The sequence below is a fragment of the Manis javanica genome, chromosome 13 (genome assembly GCF_040802235.1).
Source record: "Manis javanica isolate MJ-LG chromosome 13, MJ_LKY, whole genome shotgun sequence".
NCBI lineage: Eukaryota > Metazoa > Chordata > Mammalia > Pholidota > Manidae > Manis > Manis javanica.
In genome coordinates this window covers 24,197,528-24,223,758 of record NC_133168.1, presented here as the reverse complement: position 1 = coordinate 24,223,758, position 26,231 = coordinate 24,197,528, and the positions used below count along the sequence as shown (strand labels likewise).

At 37.8% G+C, this 26,231-nt stretch overlaps 2 long non-coding RNA genes across 2 annotated transcripts in view; one reads left to right on the top strand and one right to left on the bottom strand.

The window, feature by feature from the left end:
- Window positions 1–4,938, bottom strand: part of LOC118967628 (uncharacterized) — a 30,678-nt gene extending 25,740 nt beyond the window's left edge. Inside the window, exon 1 of the long non-coding RNA XR_012124137.1 lies at window positions 4,736–4,938. This is a non-coding gene — a long non-coding RNA (uncharacterized lncRNA). The remainder of the gene's footprint in view (window positions 1–4,735) is intronic.
- Window positions 1,392–6,362, top strand: LOC140845351 (uncharacterized). Its single transcript, XR_012124138.1, has 3 exons — window positions 1,392–2,268; window positions 4,582–4,803; window positions 5,481–6,362. It is a non-coding gene; the product is annotated as an uncharacterized lncRNA (long non-coding RNA).
- The last annotated feature ends 19,869 nt before the right edge of the window (window positions 6,363–26,231 follow it).

Here is a 26,231-nt window from a genome sequence, read left to right as displayed (position 1 = left end):
TCACTGAGAAAGTTTGTGAATAACTGGGTTTAGGTGAGTTTGTGCTCCTTTCACCTAACCTTTTCTCTCTTTCTTTGTGTCCTGAAAACAATTTTAAACTAAGTACATTTTATAACTAAAATCAGAATCTATGGGTATATAAATACTAACAGTGACGCCAAAAGATAATTGCCCGTAAAATGACTAATAGAGTTTTCATATAATTTTTCTCAAAGGTATACATCAAAATTCATATAGTTATTAAATTCAGCCTTAACTAAATAGAGAAGTGTCTTAAAATTATCTTGAACTCAGAAAGAATGGAAGTATGAAGGTATTGATGGAATGATTGAAGTGCAAGAGTAGAAACCTGGGCTTTTTGTGGAAGCCAGGTTAATTTTGTAACACTACATCAGTTGTTTTTTTTTAACACTTCACATACTTGACATTTTCTTTAGGAATCCTTTGAAGGGTCTTGAGTTTCTCAGAAATCGAGTCCTTTATAGTCATTATTTTTAAATTCTTGATTGCTCATCTACTTCAGGAAAAGTCAATTGCAAGACTGGTTACCATTTGGCTTACATTATCTGAGGTAGAGTCACTGTAGAAAACAGTCCCCATGTCCATTAGAGTTGAGATTAAAATTACATAGATGAAATGTGTTTTGAGTTCTTATCAGGAGAGTTTTTAAGTCACAGATATTTTGAAATAAATAACATCTTAGCAAACTTCTATTGTAGTCCAGAAAGGAATAAGAAAAACCTATGGTTCTGACGCTTTGTGTTGTCTCTACCCTGAATTTCCCTGAGATGGAGAAAGAGTCATTCAACCTGTTTTACAGAGTTATCCCTTAATGAAGAACCTTCTATGGCAAAAGAAAGTGCAACAGGATTTGTATTCTGAGGGCCTCCTTGTTGAAGATTGGAGAGAGATACACGGGAAGGATTTGGGCAAAGGGGGAAAGATAGTAAAGAGAGGGAGAGGGAGAAGGACAGCTCTCCTCCAGAAGCCCATAAAGTGCGGACACTAACTACAAACCTTACCGCAACAGACAGGGACGGATTTCATCTGTCCAGAGTTGCCCAATATCCTCTTGTGCTTCTTTCTCTCCTGTCAAGCACAGATCTCACACACATAAGACTGTTCCCTGGTGACTGTCCAAGGGTGTGGGGTCGGAAAACAAGAAGGTACTAGACACTGAGAAGCGCCCGGAGCCTCAGGCTGTCACGATCCTGGACCTCTCTGAGTCTCCATTTTTGTATTCAAAGGAGAAGAGAGAATTCTGATTATGCCATTAAAACACTCATGGAGTCAACATTCTATTTTGTATAGTCAAGTTGTAACAATGGAGATAGAAAGAAAGGAATGCCTTTGGGATATATTTTGTGAGTAGATGGACAGTAGGGGTAATAGCAAATAAAAAGAAGAACCAAGAATTTCCCAGAGTTTTTTTTTCTCTGACCAACTGAGTGGATAGTGAATACAATTGTATGAGACAGGAAAATGGTTAAGAAATAGGTTTTGGATGAGGGTTGGAAACTAAGAGCTCTGATTTGGCCGTGTTCACTTGGCAATGTCTTAGTAGTGTGAGTAAATGTGATGGCACAGCTTCTGCGGCTGCACTTAGGCTGACACAGCCCTTGTCTCAGGGCGATGACCCCACCATCTGGCCTGTCTCCCACGGGGAGAGCCTGAATTCTACCTCAGACCAGGTCTTCCTGTTCCCTGCCAGCTGCCCCACATTTCACCATCTTGTTATATCTGAATTTTAATCCAATTCCCACTACTCTGTGCCTCCTCCAGCCATCAGGACCAAAAGATTATGATTGTGTGACTGTGACTGGTGGCACCCATTACAGCAAGGACACAAGATAATAAGATTTAATGACCCAGAGGGGTATGGTGACATTTTATTAGTTTCTTTTAACTGTTTCCTTTTTTTAATCCTCCCCACTCACCCTAATAATGCCAGCATTATTTTCTGTATGTTATAATAATTATTATATATTATCTGCCTCACTGACGTTTAATTTCCTTGATCAGGCAAATGCAGGACAATAGATAATATTGCCAGAGTCCTAGCAGCAGTCTGTTAACCAGAGCTCCAGTTAAGAAAGCAGGACTAGTTCCAAAGTCGGACAGATCTCAGCATCACCCAGTCCAGTCAATGTTTCCAGCCCAATGTTTCTGCTCAGTATTTCCTTGGTCATTCCTTGTCTCTTTCATACTGCAAAGCAGTGGCAGGAGGAGAGAGGACATGAGGAAGAAGGAGGAAAAGAAGAAAGAGGGGTGAGTATGTCACCTTGTTTCTACATTTTCAAACATTATCACCATTTTAATACAGTATTTTGAGCATTTTCCTATTCCAAAGACCATCAGAAAGGAGCTAATGAATGCCAAGGTCTCTGTATGTATCACTGCTGCTTACAGATTCAACAGTGAAGAGGTGATCATAAGCAAGTAGAAATTGTTTAAATTTCTCCTGAAAAGGTTCTTGGGATAAGGGTCTCCATTGATATTGACAAGGGAAATGGAGACAGGGAATAGCAGAAAGGAAGACAGAAATTATTTGACTGAAGGAAAGTAGGGGTAAAACCAATTGGTTTACAGGCAGCTCACGAGGAGGTATGCATCTAGAGACAGGACACTTACATGAGGCTGGTGCGGCTATTTGCTGGAGGTTATTAGAGTCCAGGGGCAGGAATTTGCATCTGATGCCTGAGCTAACTAAGAAATCCTCAGTTCTTAGGAAACAAAATTCAACAAAGTGTATTTCAAGATCTAACTGGCTTCACTGAGTGATTTGTGAATCAGGCAGCATCCCACCCAGCAAGGAGAGAGACCTCTGAAGGGCAACGGAAATGGAGAGGTTTTCAGAGGCAGAACGAGGAAGTCATAAACAGAAAAAAGGCTTATTTTGGGTGGAGTCACCTTCATTTGGGGAAAAAAGGGTCTTAAAAGGAGGATTTGGGGGAAGGAGAAGGCGTATGTGAAGGATTATCTTATTGACACTTTTTTTCTGTCAGAAAATTACTGACTGACTACATTTCTGGGAGCTTAAAACATTTCTGAGGGATCGAAACTGCAATTAAGTTAGGTATTAAGCCCCAGCTTGGTGACATGGTCTAGCTGAAGTGACCTCTTGGGTCCGTGTGTTTCCTTGTGGTAATATATAACCCAATTGGAGCAGTCAGGGTGAGAAACACACTCCTGTTCTGTCTCCCTGACCCCACCACCATAAGAAGTTAATTTGTATTGCACAACCTAGTCATCTGGCTTAGACAGAAACATTTCGTTTTTTAGAAATTACCAAAAATATTTATAGCTTGACTAAGCTAATTTAAAACACATAGCAAAAGCATGCCATGCCTTACGTTCTCTGGGCTGCAGCTGCGGGAGTGGCTGCATGTCTCTAAGCCAGCGATGGCTGATGGCTTGGTCAGGAAACCTCTCGTAGAAGCAATACTCTCCATTTAACCAGGACCATTGCATAGACTCCATAGGGCCTCTTTGCTCATTAGGTAACTCTCTAGCATTGATGTAACTGCTTTTTGTCACCTTTTCTTCAGGACCTAAACTTTCGAGGCATTTGAACCTTGAACAAGATCCTGAGCTCATCTCAAGGGCGAAGTATTTAGTGTCCTGGCCGACCAAATATTTTACAATCTGTTTACCAAGCCAGGAAAGCTGAGTCTCACCCTTGCATAAACCTAAAGTTTACCTGAAAAATGAAAGCAGTTAAATGAAACAACAGGAAAAATTTCCTTTGTTGTACTGAGAAGATTCATCACTTGCCCCAGAGCCACAGCCGCCCTGGCCATTGGCAATCAAAGCCAACATGCAAAGGCAGCCAGCCTGCCCCGAGCACCTGAGCCAGACACCAGGCATTCTGTATCTGAGTCCTGCATCTTCTTGGAAGCTGTGATTATTACTAGCTCCTTTAATATTAAGAGAAACACTAAACAGTTCTCAAATCTCCAGAGAATATGAAGTTCATCCATTATAGGTACACTGGACAAACTCTTATTTTTCTGATTAAACCAGTTATTCCTCGGCAAAAACCACTTTTTCATAAATTAGGAAGGGCATGCAAAGAGAAAGACATTTTTCTTTGCTCCAAAATGTACATGGAGATAAAGGGAAATGGAAGAGGGGCTGAGAAGGGAAGGGACTTGGAAAAGGAAGAGGGCACCCAGAACTATTGTTCTGCACACTCGGCTGGAGCACATTTGATACTCTAAGGTACACATCAAAAATCACATAGTTATTAAATTCAGCCTTAACTAAATAGAGAACAAGTGTCTTAAAATTATTTTGAACTCAGATAGAATGGAAGTATGAAGGTATTGATGGAATGAATGAAGTGAAGAGTAGAAACCTGGGCTTTTTGTGGATTTCCTATTCTGCATTTGATACACATATGCCTCCCAATAAAAGCAAAGGGAACAAAATCACAAAGGCCAGCATTGTCATCACTATAAACCAATATGTAAATTATGGTCTTAAAATAAGCCTGGTTGGGGGGCGGTGGCTTGGAAGCTTCGCCCACAGGAAGATGACTGTTTTGTTATTGTCTTATTATTGAACTACCATAATCTCCAGTGGAGCATGGAGTTCCTAAGAAGTACAATGCTGTGATTCCTGACATTTAACAGACGAGAAAGGACCCTCTCGGGAAATGAGCCACTCGGTTGAGACTGGGCAAAAAATACCTGCAAAGAATCCACGACCTAAGAAGTTACAAAAGGCGACTCACCAAGGTCCCAGGGAAACTAGCTGGAAGTGGATGGCTGGCATGCCCGGCAAGCTGGGCAGAGCTTATTGGTGAGATGACCCTGAGTGTGGGCCGCCCAACAAGCTGCGCAGAAGAGCTGGGCTGGAAATGCCGCAGTGGGAGAGGAGGGGGCAGCTCCTGGGGGGAGGGTGGCTCTGCAGTGGCTGCTTGTTTTCAGTGAAGGGCCTCTGTGGCTGAGGGGAACATTTGCACTAAATGCTCTGAACTGTATGATGTGACATGATTTATCCAGAAGGCTGCACAGCTGGCATTAGGTAGAACATTCGGAATCATTTTAGCTGTACATTACCTAGAGGCAGCATTCCCTCCCCAATGCTAAATTTAAATTGTTCCTGTCATTTCAGACTGTTGAAATCTGTTTCTCACAGGATGTCTCTGTCTTAGAAATAGCATGTGACCCCCAACCTGTAAAATGGAAGAGGATTTGAAACATAAATCACCCATTCTTCTACCTCCCTCTCCCTACAAACACACATACACCCTCCCTCGTTTAAAACAAACAAATTTCAGAACAGAAGGAATGCATGGAAATGATAAAGAAGAGCTTCTCAAACAGGGGCAGGAGGGGGAGGCTGGTGACTGCCGATGAGTTACAGGCAGCAGAGCTGAATGACTCATGCAAGAGCCCCAGAGGGATTATTCGTTCCCTCAGTGGCCTTTAGGGGAAAAAGAGATGGAAAATGTGATATTATAAATGTTCCCACAGAATCACAGCTCTCCTGGATCTAAGGGACCACACGCATACCCTGCTGCTCACCATGCACTGTAAATAAGCCAACGTGCCCCATGCAGCTAAAAAACTTAACAGAAAACACCACACACACAAGATTCAAGATCCACTGGGAATGTGGCCACAGTCTGATTGAGTCTATCCTATTCTACGCTTGAATATTAAAGTAAACTTTAAAACCTTCCAGTATTTCTTAAAGTGAAATAAAGTGTGACTTAAAGGCGAAATCAATATGTGGACTTAAATATCCTTTTCTCAATTATAGATTCTGAAACTATATCACGAAATGAAAATCAAGGTTAAGCAGAAACCAGGAAGAGTTCCAGTTTGAAACACAAGCACACATGCTCTTTGCTATTGGTAAATAAGGGACTTGCTCACATCCCTGATGATTATAATCTGCAGTCACAAGAACGTCACATTTTTAACTTTTCCCATGTCTTGGTTCTGCATGGTGATCATGATACTGCTTACCACAAGTCTTCACCTCGCCTGGAATTAGTTAGCCAAAGAATTGGGTGCTAAGGCAAGGCCAGGAAACATGCCTAGGATGCTGTCCAATTTGTAGCAGTGCTCACAAATGTCTCTAAGTGCAAGAAAGGGTGGGCAAGCCTTGTTTTATCTGAGTAACCTCTTCCCTCCCCACAGCATGGCTCAGAAAGAGCATCTAAGTGCAGGTTTCTGTAGCCCTCTCCTACGGTAAGCAGACAGGCTGGACACCAGGAGCACATATCAACGGTGGTTCAGTGAGAACTGGGAAGAGTCTTTGGCTCCTCTATGCCCAAGGCAGTAGATCCTCTGCACACTTCTTTAGACCATCAAACCATCTGGGTTGCTTCATCTTTTGAGTTTCCAGGGTTTTCTATTAAGGTCTTTTGTCAAAATTGCTGTGAGATTACAATGCTCAAATAGTTAATGTGGCTGAAAATGTCCACTTGACATTTTAAGGGATGTGGCATAAAGCCACTGGGAAAGAAAGTGTCTTCATAGTAAGTCCTAAAGTCCTACATCGCACATCACTTCATGTGTCAGAGAATCCTCTTCTTAAGCCACATCTTCAGTGCTTCTGGCCTAAATTGATGCAAGGAAAACCACTGTAGTCCTCACTACTGTAGCTAACAGCAGCTTTAGCTCTCCTGGTGTTCTACCATGCACTTCATCCATAAGTATTACTGAAACACTTAATCCTCTCACATATTTCTTAATCTGGGACTTGCCATCAGGAAGAAGTTTTCTGAAAATTCAAGCCATACTTACAATGTACAATATGTCACTACATTCTGGTGAATACAAATTACTCTTCTGCTCACTTACCATACTCCCTTGTGGTGAAATGTGTGCCCACTCCCCACAAGATCAACTGCAAAGTCACTTCTTTATAGTAGAACGTAACCACTTCTATAGTGACAAAAGATGACATTGCTGTATCAGCAAGCCAACGTGTTCAACACTGGCTCTATCCTACCAATTGGACTGCTGATTGTAAGCATCTTTGGGGTGGAGTTAGCTCAAAGTCAAAATTACCTAAATGAGGTAGGTCAGTAGAGCTCAGTCCACTCCTTGCTTGGTACTAAAATCTTTAATGATCAGAAACAAAGTTTGATTGATTCCCTTTTGACTCTCATAATACACCCCAAATCCACTTTTTCTCCTTGACTAAGACATGTGGTAATTAGCAGAGCCTAGCAGTGCACACTCAGTCATTCAAATTTTTTTTGAAATTATCACAGGCTGCTTCAGATGCAATAGTCATAAAACGAGGAATCAGATACAAAAGTAGGCACAACTCTAAGGCATATTCTTTTTCTACAAAAAATATTTGCGGATCTCTCCTACTGACATAGGATATAGTTTAGGTTCTTCCAATAGCAGCTTATAATACTGGCTATTCCCTCAAGGTTTCCAGTGTTCCTGGTAAAGGTTGGTCTCCTCATAAAGGGTGGGCTTTCAACAGAGAAATCAGGGTATCCTAATGGCCACTGACAATGTGCAAAGGGGACTATGAGTTATTCCCTAAGGTCTGGACCCAGACTTTCAGATCCTGCTTTCTAGAGAATAGCCTATTTTAGAATAGGTAATTCCCACTTATGTCAGAGAAACTCAAAAAGCTTGTGTTTTTTAAAAATTAACTTTAATGGCAACACACTGAGGTACGGAATGGGTGTTAATCAGATTTTTATTGGAAGATCACAATACTAGGCAGGGAAGGGCATGGGATGCCAGCAAGCAGACTACAGCACCATCAATCAGCTGGGGTCAAACATCTTTGTACTAGTTTCTAGTCTGTTTGCCACCAGCCTGGCATTCTGCTGAAGCATTACTTCATGGTTTCATGTAACACACTTATTTAATATGTGAAAGTAAATTCAGAATCATCTTCCTATTAAGTATCTCTATAAAATTTCTGATAATTGAAATCCTGGCCTTTATAGCCACTACTACCATTGTCAAAATATAGTTATTGTGTATGGAGGTTCCTCAAAAAACTAAAAATAGAAATACTATTTGACCCAGTAAATCCACTCCTAAGAACTTACCTGTAGAAAACAAGCTCCCTGATTTAAAAAGACATATACACCCCTGTATTTATCACAGCACTGTTTACAATAGCCAAGATACAGAAGCAACCTGTGTCCATTAGTAGATGAATGGATAAAGAAGGGGTGGTACATAGACACAATGGAATATTATTCATCCATAAAAAGAAAAAAAATCCTACCACTTGCAAAAACATGGATGGAGCTGAAGGGTATTATGCTCAGTGAAATAAGCCAGGTAAGACAAGTAATGACTCTATAGCATCTTACTACACTGACGGACAGTGACTGCAATGGGGTGGGAGGGAATTGATAATGTGGGTGAATGTTGAAACCACAATGTTGCTCATATGAAACCTTTATAAGATTGTATGTCAATGATACCTTAACTTAAAGACTTAAATATAAAAAACAAAAGTATAAAAAATACAGTCATTATGAGGTTTGGTACCACTTGGAATTATATCTAAAGAAAAATTTTGTATGAAATAAATGCCAAATAAGCAATAATGATGACTTATCAAATGCATTTATCACTAAAACTATTATTCACAATTGCTTCAGGTTTTGTTAGTCCAGGTGTTCTATTTAACTGAGCATGAACTTAAATAGTATCCTGCACTAATCAAGGATTTTGAAGCTCTGTTTATTCAGTAGCCAATGAAAACAGGCCTCTTATCTGTGTGGCATAATTAACTATCAAATCGATTTTTTAAATGTGTAAAGCCAGGCATTCTGAATAGCTCTAGAAATCAAATTAGGTCCTAAGAAAGCATTTAGACTGTGTTCCCAGTGCCCTCCCCGTTTCTAACATTCAAATGGGATATTGAGTCACAGCTGTGGGTGGGCAAAACAGCACAGAATTGCGGCAACTGCAGGGATATGGAATTAGTTCTGTATAAAACATTTTTCTCAAGTTTGGGGTGGAAAGGCAGGGACTCTGAATAAGGCAATCAGCATTCATTCACATGGCCATTCCCAATGAATGGGAAGGTGGACTTAACCTGGGGGTCTACTCCCATACCCTGGGAGCAGAGATGCTAGATAAGAGAAAGTAAATTGCCTTTTTACTATCTTGGGAAGTGAACAAAGAGAACTACTTGGTCAGGGAAAATTTTAAGCCCAAATACTTAAATGTATCAATATAGCTTTGTTGGGAGATTACACTGAGGTTATTTTAAAAACTTTTTTCTTGTTCAAAGAGAAAAGTAAGGACAGTGTCCATAAATAATGTTGCAGTTCAGGAGCCCTCCCACCCCTACACAGACCCGTAAAAGGATGATTTCAGTCACCATATGTGGTTTGATTCTAAGTATAATCTTAACAAATCTTGCTAATCAATATTTTAGTCCTATAAATAGAAGTATAGTACTTTGCAGTCATTTCTAATTAAAAATATGTGCAAGAAATGCAACGGTAAAGGAAAGGGGGTAAAATTTAGGATTCTTTGGGAAATTTCTGTCTGCCTTCTCTAGCCCCTCACCATGATACCCTGAGTGAGCTAGGGTCTGTCCCAGTTCCAGGGCTTTTTTGAAAGTCTGCAGGTTTGCTGCCTCTAAGCCCCACACTGCAGAGTTTGGTGCCTAGTCACACTGGCAGCACAGGACCCGTTTGCTCACATCCTCCTGCTGCCAAACCCAAGTCTGCCTGATTCCCAGGTCACTTAGTCCTTTCCCCAGCTTGGCCCCATTTCCAGGACTGGACCTCTGCCTGGGTTTCCCTTTGACTGCTGCCAGTTAGCTGTCTTGTCTCATAGACTCCTCACCCTCAAAGACAGGCATTACATCCTAAGCCTGAGTTAAGGCAATGTTCTCACCAACCCATGTCTGGAGCTGGTGCCTGTCCACTCAACCCCACATGGGCAGATCATCTGGGATCAAGACTTTTGTTTACTGGCTGCAAGGGCCTAAGTTCTCAGTCTCTGAGGCACTATTGATTCACAAATCTGTCTCCAAAATGGTGAAAATTCCTCCCCTTTCATATGACTTTTTACCTTTGCATTTTGAAATAAATATACTAACAGAAAGTTGCAAAAATGGTACAGAATCCCATGTAAACCTCACCCAACTTCCCCAAATGGTGATACCAAAAATATAGCTATTTTATGATATCATAATTATAGCAGAATATATAGTGATAGTCAAAACCAGGAAACTGACATTAGTATAATACTGTTAGCTAGACGACAAACCTTACTCAGTTTTCATCATTTTTTAACCTTTATTCATTTGTGTGTGCATGTGTGGATAATTCTATGCAATTTTATACCATGTACAGATTCCTGTAACCACCACTACAATCAAGATATAGTACTGTTCAACTACCATGAAAGGACTTTCTGCTGCCACTCTGGGTGCCCTCCTCATCCAACCACCCCTCCACACCCCAAGTCTCTGTTCCCTGCCAAACATTAATCTGTTCTGTCTTTATACTTTAGCCATTTTGAGAATGTTATATAAATGAAATCATACAGTGTGTAATTTTCCAAAATTGATATTTTTTTCACTAAGTATTTGACCCTTGAGATCTATCTAGGTTGTTGCTTGTATGAATAGCTGACACCTTTTTATGGCTGAGTAGTATTCCATTGTATGGATGTGCTAGCATTATAGGGGATAGAAGAGATACTGCCACCATCTTGGAGACAAATCACACAATCCTCCAGGCAAGTGAGTAAGAAGTGTTATAAGGACTGGGAACTATTCACTGAGGGAAATGTACATTGCTTCAAGTATTTTGCTATTACAATTAAAGTTATTAGTATACAAGTTTTATGTTAACATAAACTCCCATTTCTCTAGGATAAATGCCTAAGGTTGCAATTTCTGGGTCATATTTTAAGTGCAATGTTTAGTTTAAGAAATGGCCAAACTGTCTTGCTGAGTGTCAGCGTATTTTGCATTCCCATCACCAAATGGAAAACCAATTTCCCCACATACTCCCTTACTAGCATTTGGTATTATTATTATTTTTCACTTTAGCCATTCTAATAGGTGTATTATAATATCTCACTGTGGTTTTACCTGGCATTTTTCTAATGGTTTTTCATATGCTTATTTGCAATGCATATCTTCTCTATGGTGAAATACCTGTTTGTATCTTTTGCCCATTTTATAATTTTTTTTCAAATGTTGTTCTCTATCTACTGACCTGCCTACCTATTATATAGTCTCTACTTTGTCTTTCATTCTCTTAACAGTCTTTCACAACAGAAAGGTTTTAAAATCTATTGAACTTTTATGCTTTTGATGTTTTGTTTAAGAACTCTGCATTTAAAAGAGAAAATAAGAACATATATTTGTATGTGCTTGAAACTGCCTAAAGGAACTGGAAGGACAATTAATAAAAGTGTGGGAAATCTGTAGTGGTAACTAGTGGATGTGGGCAGCAGTAGGAGGTGTGACTTTGATCTTTTAATATCATTCAAGTTTTTAGCTCTATGAATATATTAATAGAATATGGGCTTTGCAGTCAGACAAGAGTTTTAATACATGCTCCACAGATTAGTTGCTATAGCTTGGGAAAGTTGCTTATTTAGTTTCTCATCTGTAAATTATATGTAAAAATAAATGTACCTCAGTAATTCTTATGAAGATTTAATGAGAAAATATATGTGAAAATATTCAGTTTAATAAATAGTGAATCTATTTGGGGATCAAATTATGAGTCATGAACCAAAGCAAAATTTATATTTTAATACAAAATAGTTCAAGCTTTTTCCTTTTGCCTCACAGTTGTCTTTGTTAGCATGCAGTTTTCTAGGCTTATTACATTCTTATGAGGAATTAGAGTAGCTGCATTTGTGACCTCTGCTTCCCCAATCAACAATATTTTAATAAGTATATGTTCTTTATCTGAACTTGCAATCTCTAATAGTCTCATTAAGCAGGCATTATTGACCTCTGCTTCCCCAATCAACAATATTTTTTTTTTTGAGAGGGCATCTCTCATATTTATTGATCAAATGGTTGTTAACAACAATAAAATTCAGTATAGGGGGGTCAATGCTCAATGTACAATCATTAATCCATCTCAAGTCTAATTCTCGTCAGTCTCCAATCTTCTGAAGCATAATGAACAAGTTCTTACATGGTGAACGAATTCTTACATAGTGAATAAATTCTTACATGGTGAACAGTACAAGGACATTCATCACAGAAACTTTCGGTTTTGATCACGCATTATGACCTATAAACAATCAGGTCAAATATGAATATTTGTTTGATTTTTGTACTTGATTTATATGTTGATCCCACATTTCTCCCTTTATTATTATTATTATTATTTTTATTTTTAATAAAATGCTGAAGTGGTAGGTAGATGCAAGATAAAGGTAGAAAACATAGTTTAGTGCTATAAGAGGGCAAATGTAGATGATCAGATGATCAGGTGTGTGCCTATGGACTAAGTATTAATCCAGGCTAGACAAGGGCAGCAAAACATCCACGGATGCAGAATATTTCTCTCAAAGCAGGGGGGGTGAGGTTCTGAGCCTCACCTCTGTTGATCCCCAAATTCTCACCTGATGGCCCCCCTGCGACTGTGCCTGTCTTAGGTTGTTCCTCCCTTGAGGAATCTTACCCGTCTCTGGCTAACCAGTCATCTTCCGGGGCCATACAGGGAAATGTAAAGTTGGTAAGTGAGAGAGAAGCAATATTGTTTGAAAAGGTTAGCTTTTTACTTCTTTGCAGCCCAATCAACAATATTTTAATAAGTATATGTTCTTTATCTGAACTTGCAATCTCTAATAGTCTCATTAAGCAGGCATTATTGTTCTTAATGTATAGGTGAGAACCCAGGGCTCAAAGAGGCAAACTGACATGCTAGTTTGTCTAATTCCAGAGGTTTCATAACTAAATTTGATCTCCAATCCCTAGGAATAGTGCTCAAAAAAAAGCTGGTTAAATGAATTTGGTATACATTTTAAACAAATGTGTGTTGAAAAGTCCCTTCTTGAGTCTGCAATGCATACTAGCAAATTAAAACTTCTGAGAAGTCCTGCATTTTTTTTTAACCCAGCATTTCCCAAATTAACTTAACCACAGGGCTTTTTAAAAATATACAGCATTATTAGCATCACTCAGAATTAGCATTCCACAGAAAACATTTTAGAGAATCCTACACTGAGCACATTGTCCTGTTTAAACATCATTAGATCATGTTTCTGTGATCTAATGATAGAGCTTCACAACAAGAACTCTACCAATACTTTATTTATATGGCATGATAGCATCTTACAGATCAAAGTAATAATCCTATGACAAACTTAATGAAACTACATATAAAGATAGACTTTAGATACACAGATATATACCTTTGGTTTCTGAAGATAACGATTGGAGGAGCAGCAAGTTTACACCAACTCTGAGGGCAAATGATGTTAAAGGACGTAAGGCTCCTTCCTAATAAGCCTGCTTTTCACCTTGAACGGTGTATTATTCTGAAAAGTCAAGCTAAGGTCACTTGGGGGTTCTGTTTAAATAATACAAATAAATGTTTAGTTTATATGCAACCAAAGAATAAATATCCTTTCTTTAAATCACTGTCAATACTTTAAATGTTAGTACTTATTACCTATTATCTTTTCTTATAGATTCTTAGAACATACTACATTATACAATTTTCTGCCACTCTCAGCTCAAATGTCAGACCATAATTAAGAGGGACTACACCTTCTCTGCCCTTGAATTCCACCCTTTTCACAGCAGCTGTTTAAACAAATGTTGGTACGCTGCGACGTTCACGGTGGTGGTTTTGGATACAGTTAGGGACACACATCTAACATGAAATCATGCCTCTTTTTCTAAAAATTTTCCATTCCTAATGACAGCAAAATGAGTCAAATACACTATTTTATTCTACAGGTTTGCTTAGAGTAATGATAAGCATAGGCTGGCCACTGCTATTATTATTAGAAGATAAAGAAAAATTCATCTTTCCATTCCAGCTTCTGTTAGTTCCATTTGCTAGATTGGAAATAAAAGGAATACTAGAGTTATAAAACTTGAATATTTTTCTATTTTCATTGTAAGTACAATTAGTAATTTGTTTCAAAAATTTTTAAAGCCTTTAAATGACTTGTCAATAATGTATGTAACAAATAACACATACATTATATACAATAACAATAAACTCATTTTCTCTAAAATTAATTTAAACTAAAATGCAAGCTTTTATTTCCTCTAAATATTATGCATAAAATGAAGAATTGAATATTACAATAACTAATAAAATACTTCTATTATTTTTAACAGAACCATCTATAATTTCTACCTATACATTTTAAAAGGGTCTAAATGAAGACATTTAATAGTGTCAGGTATAAGGTGTGATGAGTTGAACTTAATTAAGGTGCTTTAATAATATTCCAAAACACATTGTTTCCCAGACTTTCAGATTGAATCATTACTGTAAGCCATACACTGCAGTGGAATAAAATTTAGCTTGAAGTTCATGACCTAATTTAGAGAATAACAAAAAACTTTATTTTGCCTTCTGACTTTTAAGCTTACTTGGTTTACAATAAAATGAAAACAAAGAAAAAAAATTGATAAATGAACTTTGTGCAATTCTTTTTAAACATTACCCTAGCAACTTTTTCTTCATATAGCATATAAAAACTGTTACCTTTCCTATTAAGCTACCAATAGTGATACAGTCACAACTAAAAATTCTGAACTAAAATGCTGTCTGTTGCTATGATTCTGAAGGAGCCTCCTTTGCAGACTTTTATTACATTAAATAATTAAAATTTGGATTTATGAACTCCCAGTAACCTGGAAAACTCTAATTTCTAGTTTTGGAATGCCTTTAGGACTCACATGTTCTTAAAACACAGTCTCAGAATAGTGATTCCAAAGAAGCTCAAGATAAAATGGAACACAAAATTAAAACTAATTTTAAAAATACTTAACTTTAATAGAAATCAAACCCAAGGATTCATAAACTTTAAATGACTTTGTTAACTTACTGCTTTGCATTTATTTTCTTTACTGACTGACAGTCCGGAAGAGAAGACCCAGCAATTAATATACTTATTAGTAAAGGTTTATTCAAATCTGCTTATCTCATGCTATAATTATGTGGTATATATTGGTAATTTAATCACAATACACAATTTACTTGTCTCTTCATATCATTAATACATCATAATAACATTCAAAAGTTTATTTCAAGTCTAAAAAACACTCAGGGCTATGTTACAAGACTTAATATATATAAACCTAAACCCTTATTATATAATATGTATATTATATACATATATTTAATGTATATAAACTTATATGTTTGTGTTAATTCCAACAGAGATGTTGCCTTAAAATGTCTCAAAGTTACAGCATCAAGTGAAGATAGATGCTTAACACTTGTAAGTTTTCTGAAACTGGGGCTTATTTTATGAAGGAAATTACTTAATCATTAGAGCTTCATCTTAACCAAGTTCAGGGTAATTGTTTTGTAGTCTTAAATTTTATTACACACAAGCTAAATCAATATTTATACTGATCAAGAATTATGTCTGGTTCTTTTCCTACAAAGCCATCTATCTACTTACTATATTTTTTAGTTTATAGTTAACTTTACAATTTAAAATTATTATAAAAGTAATAGACTTGAAAAGCTTATAAATCAAGTCCTGCTAAAAAAGATTTGTGCCAAAAGTAGATGCCCTTAACCCCACCTCAAAGGGAGTCACTTCCAGCTTTTCTTTTTTCTTTTGGTATCAGTAATCTACAATTACATGAAGAACGTTATGTTTTACTAGGCTCCCCCCTTCACCAAGTCCCCCCCGCAAGCCCCATTATAGTCACTGTCCATCAGCGTAGTAAGATGCTGCAGAATCCCTACTCATCTTCTCCGTGTTGCACAGCCCTCCCCGTGCCCCCCCACATTACACATGCTAATCGTAATGCCCCCTTTCTTTTTTCCTGCCCTTATCCCTCCCTTCCCACCCATCCTCCTCAGTTCCTTTCCACTTTCAGCTTTTAATGTCTTTTTTCAATTCAAATTAATTAAAAAAATTTTAAATTTATATGTTTTTAAGAAACTGAATTTTTATTTATTTTTTAAACCACTTTGAGGTGTGATTGACATGTAAAAAGATGTACATACTGGGTAGGCAAAGAAAAAGATAGCGGAGTAGGAAGGCAAAGCCAAAACTTCCTCCCCAAAGCATAACACATGAAAATACAGCAAATACAATAAACCTGAAAACAACCTGAAGACTGCAGAACAGACCACCTACATCTGGGGAAGAAGAGACCTCACAGAAAAGAGTAAAGTTGGCAAAGCTGAGATCTGGCCAGACCCAAGCCCTTCTCCTACCTGAACCCACAGTGGGGAGAAAGAGGAACAGAGCAGGGAAATGGTAGGAGCCCAGGATCACTGAACACCTGGCCCTGGATATTTGCTCTAGGAGCATGAGCCCACATTACATGGTGTTCTGATGATTAGCAGGGCTGGACAACAAAGACAGACAGAACACCTGGGGAGGCTAAGATTCCAGCTCCTTGTGGAGAACGGGCATGCTCTACTGGTCCCCCTGAGAAAAAAGCAAAGGGGGCAGTTTGAAAGTCTTCCCAGCAGTGGAAGGGGTGCCAAAGGGTGAGTGTTGGATGGAGCTCTCTTCTCAGGAGAAAGGGCAGGTGGACAATATCTCCTGAGCCTGCCTTCTGCCCAACACTTCAGGAACTGTCGGGAGCCAAACTTTCCATCCCCCTCACTGGCAATGCAACCCCAAGGTTCCTCCCTGCATGTGCGGCTGGCCGGCAGACAACCCACTTGACTGGACAATAGTGTCAAACTCTGCTATGAGGTAGGCAGAGGGACACCCTCCCAACTTCCTCAGCTGTGTTTCAGCCCAACCAGGGAGGTGCCTGCAGGAGCCAGCCTCAAGAGCTCATTCCTTCCCACAGGTATCCAAGCTAGGGAATGTGCATCTGGCCTGGGCATAGCTCAACATCAGTCCACCCACATCACTGACCCTTCAGTCCCCACCATTGTTGCAGGCCAAATAGAGGGCTGCCCTGCCTACAGCAACTCCAGCAGAGACTTCTGCCTTGATCACAAAGGTGCAATGGAAGCAAACTACCTGCCTAGAATCAGACCACTATAAGCCAGACAGGAAAGATGGCCTCACCCACTGTATGCCAAAAGCTGGAGCCCCCACACTGGAAAGTAAAGAGTCTTGAGTTTCTAGGCATTAGAAGGCGCCTCCTTCATGAAAGTATTATTCCATAGGGGAAGAAGCAGCAGATCCATCTAATACAAAGGAAGAAACACAGAAACCCTGACAAAATGAGGCAGAGGAATATGTTCCAAACAAAACCATAAGAAGAAATACCAGAAAGAGGGCTGAATAAAACAGAAATCACCAATCTTCTCGATAAAGATTTCAAAGTAAAAGTCATAAAAATGCTCACGGACCTACAGAAAAATATTCAAAACTGCAGGGAGGACTTCAACAAAAAGATAGAACACCTGCATAAGAGCCACTCAGAGCTGAGAAATAGTCTCTGAAATGGAACATACCATGGATGGATTTAATAGCAGATTGTCACAGGTTGAAGAAGCTGTAAATTACACAGATATTAGGGAGCAGGAAAACAATGAAACCAAAAAACAGAGAGAAAACAGGATCTCTAGGAATGAAATAAAGAAAGAGCTGTATGAGCAATCCAAATGGAACAATATTTGCATAATAAGGCAACCAGAAGGAAAAGAGGGAGACAAAGGGATAGAAAGTCTCTTTGAGGGAATAAATTGTTGAAAACTTCCCCAATCTGGGGAAGGAAATAGAAACTCAGGTCATGGAAGCACAGAGAGCCCCTAACCAAAGGAACCCCAAGAAGACAACACCGACATATACTTATTAAAATGGTGAACATCAAGGACAAGGAGAGAGTGTGGAAAGCAGCCAGAGAGAGAAAAAGATTACTTATAAAGGAAACCTCCACAGGCTATCATAAGACTTCTCAGCAGAAACTTTACAGGCCAGAAGGGAGTGGCATGATATATTTAGTGTAATGAAACAAAAGGACCTCCAAGAATCCTCTACGAGCAAGATTATCATTTAAATTTGAAGCATGGATTAAACAATTTTCAGATAAACAGAAATTGAAAGAATTCACCACCACTAAGCCAGCCCTACCACATACACTGAAGGGAGTGCTGTGGATGAATATGTTCCTAAGGCTAAATAGCTTTCACCAGTGAAAATAAACCCACAGTAAAGGTAATAGCAAGCACAAAATTAAAACAAAAGAAGCAAAATCAAATACAAAAATCAGTCAAGGGATGTGCAAAAAGTGCAGATTATATCTAATACATAAAGTGTGGAGAAGGAAGAAAAAAAGTACCTTTAAGATTGTGTCTGAAATAAGAGTAATGGGCAACTTAAGATAAACTGTTATACAGTAAGGAAGTTACCCTTGAACCTTTGGTAACCCCTAAAGTAAGACCTACAATAGATGAAAGAAAGAGAGAAAGAGGAGAAAGAAAAGAAAGGAAGAGAGGAAAAGAAAGAAAGAGAGAGAGAGAGAGAGAAAAGAGAGAATGAAAGAAACAGAAGAGAAAGAAAAGAGAGATTGAAAGAAAAAGAAAAAAGAAAAATTCAGTCACAAAACTAATGAAATCCATCAAATAACCAGAGTACAAAAGAGGAAAAAAGGAACAGAGAAAAGCTATCAAACAACCAGGAAACAATTAATGAAATGGCATTAAGTACATACCTATCAATAATCACCTTAAATGTAAATGGACTGAATGCACAAATCAAAAGACACAGAGATACAGAATGGATTTAAAAAAACAAGACCCATCAATATGCTACCTACAAGAGACTCATTTCAGACCCAAAGACATACACAGACTAAAAATGAAGGGACAGAAAAAGATAGTTCATGCAAATAATGAGAAAAAAGCAGGAGTAAAAGTACTTATGTCAGACAAAATAGATTTCAAAACAAAGAAAGTAACAAGAGACAAAGAAGGAAATTACATAATGATGAAGGGGTCAGACCAACAAGAGGATGTAACCATTATAAATGTCTATGCACCCAACGTAGGCACATCTAAATATGTAAAACAAATACTAACAGAGTTCAAGAGGAAAATAGGTTTCAACACACTGATTTTAGGAGACTTTAACATACCACTCACATCAACACACAGATCAACCAGAAAGAAAATAAGTAAGGAAATAGAGGCACTGAACAATACATTAGATCAGATGGACTTAGAAGCTATCTACAGAACATTCTACCCAAAAGCAGCAGGATACATATTATTCTCGAGTGTAAATGGAACATTTTTCAAAACATATCACATACTAGGCCAAAAGAAGTCTCAATAAATTCAAAAAGACTGAAATTGTATCAAGCAACTTTTCAGGCCACAATGGTATGAAACTAGAAATAAATTACACAAAGAAAATAAACAGACTTATAAACACATGGAGGCTAAACATGCTTTTAAATAATCAATGAATAAATTACATGGAAATCAAGCAATACATATAGTACATTAACAAAAAAAGGATAAAACCACATGATCATCTCAATAGATGCTGAAAAAAACATTTGACAAAATTCAACATTCATTCATGATAAAAACTCTCAACAAAATGGGTTTAGTGGGTACATACTTCAACATAATAAAGGCTATATATATGACAAACTCACAGTCAACATCATATTTAATAGCAAAAAGCTGAAAGCTTTCCCTCTAAGACTGGAAACAAGAAAAGGGTGCCCACTCTCACCCCTTTTATTCAACATACTACTGGAAGTCCTAGCCACAGCAGACAACACAAAGAGATAAAAGGCATCCAAGTTGGTAAGGAGGAAGTTAAACTGTCACTGTTTGCAGATGACATGATATTGTACATAAAAAACCCTAAAGAATCCACCCCAAAACTACTAGAATAGCTGAATTCAGCAAAGTTGCAGGATAAAAAATTAATACACAGAAATCTGTCACATTCCTATACACTAACAATGAAGTAGCAGAAAGAGAAATCAGGAAAACAACTCCATTTACAATTGCATCAAAAAGAATAAAATACCTAGGAAAACCTAACCAAGGAAGTGAAAGACCTATATGCTGAAAACTACCAGACACTCATGACAGAAATTAAAGAAAACACCAAAAAATGGAAATCTATCCTATACTCATGGATAAGAATTGTAAAAATAGCCATCATGCCCAAAGCAATTTACAGATTCAATGCAATCCCTATCAAAATGCTGAAAGCATTCTTTAATGAACTAGAACAAATAGTTCTAAAATTCAGATGAACCATAAAAGACTCCAAATAACCAAAGCAATCCTGAGGAAGAAGAACAAAGTTGGGGGGAAGGATTATGCTCCCCGACTTCAAGGTTACTACAAAGCTACAGTAATCAAGACAATTTGGTACTGGCACAAGAAAAGACCCACAGATCCATGGAACAGAATTGACAGCCCAGATATAAACCCAAGCATATATGGTCAATTAATATACGATAAAGGAGCTATGGACATACATAGGGAAATAACAGCCTCTTCAATAACTGGTGTTGGCAAAACTGAACAGCTACATGCAAGAGAATGGAACTGGATTATTGTCTAACTCCATACACAAAAGTAAACCCAAAATGGATCAAAGACCTGAATGTAAGTCATGAAACCACAAAACTCATAGAAGAAAACAAAGGCAAAAATCTCTTGAATATAATCTTAAGCAACTTTTTCCTGGACACATCTCACACAAGGGAAACAAAAAGTGAACAAGTGGGACAACATCAAACTAAAAAGCTTCTGTACTGCAAAGGACACCATCAGAAGAACAAAAAGGCATCCCACACTACGGGAGAATATATTCATAAATGAATCATCTGATAAAGGGTTAACTTCCAAAATATATAAAGCACTCATATGCCTCAACATCCAAAAAACAAATAACCCAATTAAAAAATGTGTGATGGACCTGAACAGACACTTGTTCAAAGAAGAAATACAGGTGGCCAACAGGCACCTGAAATGATGTTTCACATCCCTAATCATCAGGGAAATACAAATTAAAACACAGTGACAAAGACAAATAGCATATGTCACTTATTCGTGTTTAAAAACAAAGCAAAACAGAAGGAACAAAATAGCAGTAGACTCATAGACACTAAGAAGAGACTAGTGGTTACCAAGGGGGAGGGGTTGGGGTGCATTGGGTGGGTGGGCACAATAATATGCAATCACAATATGTTTGTCACAGGGACAGTAGTACAGCATAGACAATACAGTTAATGATTCTGTAACACCTTACTACATTGATAGATAGTAACTGCACTAGAGGGGTTGAAGATTTAATATGGGTAACTGTTGACCCACTCTGTTGTATATTTGAAACCAACATAAGATTGTATATCAATAATTTTTTTAAAGCTGTACATATTTAATATATAAAGTTCGATGCATTTGGGAATAAGTATTTGCTGTGAAACTGTCACTACCATCAAGGTCATAGACATCCATCACCTTCCAAACTTTCCTCCTACCCCCTTTATTAGTAATATGTGTGTGTGTGTGTGTGTGTGTGTGTGTGTGTGTGTGTGTGTGCGTGCGTGCATGAACACAAGATCTACCCTCTTGGCAAATTCTAAAGATAAAATTAGTACCATTGACTATAGGCAGTATGCTGTACAGAAGTCTCCAGAACTTACTTATGCAAGGTAAGTAAGTTTTGACCCTTTCCAGCTAACTGGGAGAGCACACACAGAAAAAATCACTACAGGGAAAGTGGGGCCATGCTTTGTGGGCTGCAACATGGAAGCAATTACTGGAACTGATGAGTCAATGAGACAATGTTCTGGGGTCAAACTGATATTGAGATGGTTTAGGTCATAAAAGCAATGCAGAATGCTTAAATGTACAAGCTGATTTCATTAGTTGACCCACAGTTCCTGAAACTCACCAAAGTGGATGATCAAATATATTCTGAGTGCTGGGAAAATATTTAGAAACTCCAGATAGATGTATTGGACCCAGAAGAGCTCAAATCAGAACCAGTTAACGAGGAAAATATGTGAAGAACCAGGGATTTTACATAATTAAAACCAACTAACAAAAATGGAGGCCATTCTGTTTGAAGTTTCATGGGATCCATACACATTCTGTCTTCCTACAGTGTGGTTCAGTTGTACAGACATCTCATTTGAGTAACAGTGAAGTTTATGTTTGCTTCTTGTTTTTCTTGTAGTTAGGAGTAATTTTCAAGAGGAAGATACCAATGGACATTTAGTTTCTTTCCATATTTTGGCTTTATAAATAATGCTGCAGTAAACATAGGACTGCATGTAGCTTTTTAGATTAGTGATTTCGCTTTCTTTGGGTAAATTCCCAGAAATGGAATTGCTGGGCTATATGATATTCCTATTTTTGGTATTTTGAGAAACCTCTATACTGCTTTCCATAGTGGTGGAACCAAGCTGTAATCCCACCAGCAGCGTATGAGGATTCCCTTTTCCCACATTCTCATTAACACTTATTTCTTGTCTTGTTGATATTAGCCATTCTGTCTAGTGTGAGGTGATATTGAAATTTTGATTTGCATGTCATTAATGATTAGTAGTGTTAAGCATCTTTTCATGTGTTTGTTTACCATCTGTATGTCTTTGGAAAAATGTCTGTTCAGGTCCTCTGCCCATTTTTTTTTTTTTTTGAGAGGGCATCTCTCATATTTATTGATCAAATGGTTGTTAACAACAATAAAATTCAGTATAGGGGGGTCAATGCTCAATGTACAATCATTAATCAATCTCAAGTCTAATTCTCGTCAGTCTCCAATCTTCTGAAGCATAACGAACAAGTTCTTACATGGTGAACGAATTCTTACATAGTGAATAAATTCTTATATGGTGAACAGTACAAGGGCATTCATCACAGAAACTTTCGGTTTTGATCTCGCATTATGACCTATAAATAATCAGGTCAAATATGAATATTCGTTTGATTTTTGTACTTGATTTATATGTTGATCCCACATTTCTCCCTTTATTATTATTATTTTAATTTTTAATAAAATGCTGAAGTGGTAGGTAGATGCAAGATAAAGGTAGAAAATATAGTTTAGTGCTGTAAGAGGCCTCTGCCCATTTTTTAACTGCATTATTTGGGGTATTTGGTGTTGAGTTGTATGAGTTCTTTATATATTGTGGCATTAGCCCCTTATAATATCATTTGCAAATATATACTGTCAAACAACAGGCTGCCTTTTCATTTTGTTGATTGTTTCCTAAGCGGTGCAGTAGTTTTTTAGTTTTGATGTAGTACCACTTTTAATTTTCACATTTGTTTCCCTTGCTGGGGGAGATATATCCAGAAAAAGTTACTGATGTTCAATAGCTTACTGTTTATTCTGTTTTCTTCTGGAAGTTGTATGATTTCAGGTATTATATTTAGGTCTTTAATCCATTTTATTTTTGTGTACGGTGTAAGAAGGTGATACATTTTCATTCTTTTGCATGCAGCTGTGCAGTTTCTGTGACACCATTTATTGAAGGGACTGTCTTTTCCCCATTGTATATTAGTGGCTCCTTTAGTACCTTACTATTGTGAGTCATATCACCATATTATGGTGAATATTAATTCACCATATAGATGTGAGTTTGTTTCCAGACTCTTTATTCTGTTCTGTTGGTCTATTCTACGTTCCTGTGCCAGTACCATAAATTTTAATCACTGTAGCTTTGTAGAATACTTTGAAATCAGGGATCTTTGTAGTACATTACAGATTGAAATCAGAATACCCTTCAGCTTTCTTCTTCTTTCTCAAGATTGCTTGGGCTTTTCAGGGTTTTCTGTTTGTTTGTTTTTGTAGTTCTATGTAAATTTTTTTTAGTTTTGTATTAAGGTATGATTGATATACACTTTTATGAAGGTTTCACATGAAAAAACAATGTGGATACTAAATTCACCCTTATTATCAAGTCCTCACTCATACCCAATGCACTGTCCATCAGTGAAGCAAGAAGCCACAGATATACTGTGTAGCTTCTCTGTGCTACACTGTTCTCCCCGTGATCCCCCACACCATGTGTACTAAACAGAATACCCCTCAATCCCCTTCTCCTTCCCTCCACTCTCTGCCCTCCCACACCCCTCCCCTTTGTTAATCACTAGTTCATTCTTGGAGTTTCTGAGTCTGCTGCTATTTTGTTCCTTCAGTTTTGCTTCATTGTTCTACTCCACAAATGAGGGAAATCATTTGGCATTTGTATTTCTCTACCTGGCTTATTTCACTGAGCATAATGTCCTCCAGCTCCATCCATGTTGTTGCAAATTGTAGGATTTGTTTCTTTCATATGGCCAAATAGTATTCCATTGTGTATATTTACCACCTCTTCTTTATCCATTCATCTACTGATGGAGACTTAGGTTGCTTCCATTTCTTGGCTATTTTAAAAAGTGATGCAATAAACATAGGGGTGCATATGTCTTTTTGAATCTGAGTTGTATTCTTTGGGTAAATTCTAAGGAGTGGGATTCCTGGGTCAAATGGTATTTCTATTTTTAGTTTTTTGAGGAACCTCCATATTGCTTTCCACAATGGTTGAACTAGCTTACATTCCCACCAGCAGTGTAGGGTTCCCCTTAGTCTTTTCAATGTTGGCCATCCTTACTGGTGTGAGGTGCTATCTCATTGTGATTTTAATTTGCATTTCCCTGATGATTAATGATGAGGAGCATCTTTTCATGTGTCTGTTGGCCATCTGAATTTCTTCTTTGGAGAAGAGTCTCTTCATATCCCCTGCCCATTTGTTAATTGGGTTATTTGCTTTTTGGGCGTTGAGGCATGTAAGTTCTTTATATATTTTGGATGTTAACCCCTTGTTGGATATGTCATTTACAAATATATTCTTCCATACTGTAGGATGTCTTTTTGTTCTGTTGATGGTGTCCTTTGCTGTACAGAAACTTTTTAGTTTGATGTAGTCCCATGAGTTCATTTTTGTTTTGTTTCCCTTGCTTGGGGAGATGTGCTCAGGAAAAAGTTGCACATGCTTATATTCAGATTTTTGCCTATATTGTCTTCTAAGAGTTTTATGGTATCATGACTTACATTCAAGTATTTAAACCATTTAGAGTTTACTTTTGTGTATGGGGTTAAACAATAATCCAGTTTTATTCTCTTGCATGTAGCTGTCCAGTTTTGCCAACACCAGCTGTTGAAGAGGCTGTCATTTCCCCATTGTATATCCATGGCTCTTTTATAGTATATTAACTGACCATATATAGCTGGGTTTATATCTGGGTTCTCTTGTCTATTCCATTGGTCTGTGGGTCTGTTCTTGTGCCAGTACCAAATTGTCTTGATTACTGTTGCTTTGTAGTAGAGCTTGAAGTTGGGGAGTGTAATGCCCCCAGCTTTATTCTTCCTTCTCAGAATTGCTTTGGCTATTCGAGGTCTTTTGTGGCTTCATATAAATTTTAAAACAATTTTCTCTAGTTCATTGAAGAATGTTGATAGTATTTCGACAGGAATTGCATTGAATCTGTAGATTGCTTAGGCAGGATGGCCATTTTGACAATATTAATTCTACCTATCCATGAGCATGGGATGAGTTTCCATTTATTGGTATCTTCTTTAATTTCTCTTAAGAGTCTTGTAGTTTTCTGGGTATAGGTCTTTCATTTCCTTCCTTGGTTAGGTTTATTCCTAGGTATTTTATTCTTTTTGATGCAACTGTGAATGGAATTGTTTTCCTAATTTCTCTCTCTGTTCACTGTTAGTGTATAGGAATGCTACAGATTTCTGTGTATTAATTTTTTATCCTGCAACTCTGCTGAATTCAGATATTAGATCTAGTCGTTTTGGAGTGGATTCTTTAGGGTTTTTTTATGTACAATATCATGTCATCTGCAAAGAGGGACAGTTTAACTTCTTCCTTGCCAATCTGGATGCCTTTTATTTCTTTGTGTTGTCTGATTGCTATGGCTAGGACCTCCAGTACTTTGTTGAATAGAAGTGGGGAAAGTGGGCATCCTTGTCCTGTTCCCGATCTTAAAGGAAAAGCTTTCAGCTTCTTGTTATTAAGTACGATGTTGGCTGTGGGTTTGTCATATATGGTCTTTATTATGTTGAGGTACTTGCCCTCTATGTCCATTTTGTTGAGAGTTTTTATCATGAATGGATGTTGAATTTTTTCAAATGCTTTTT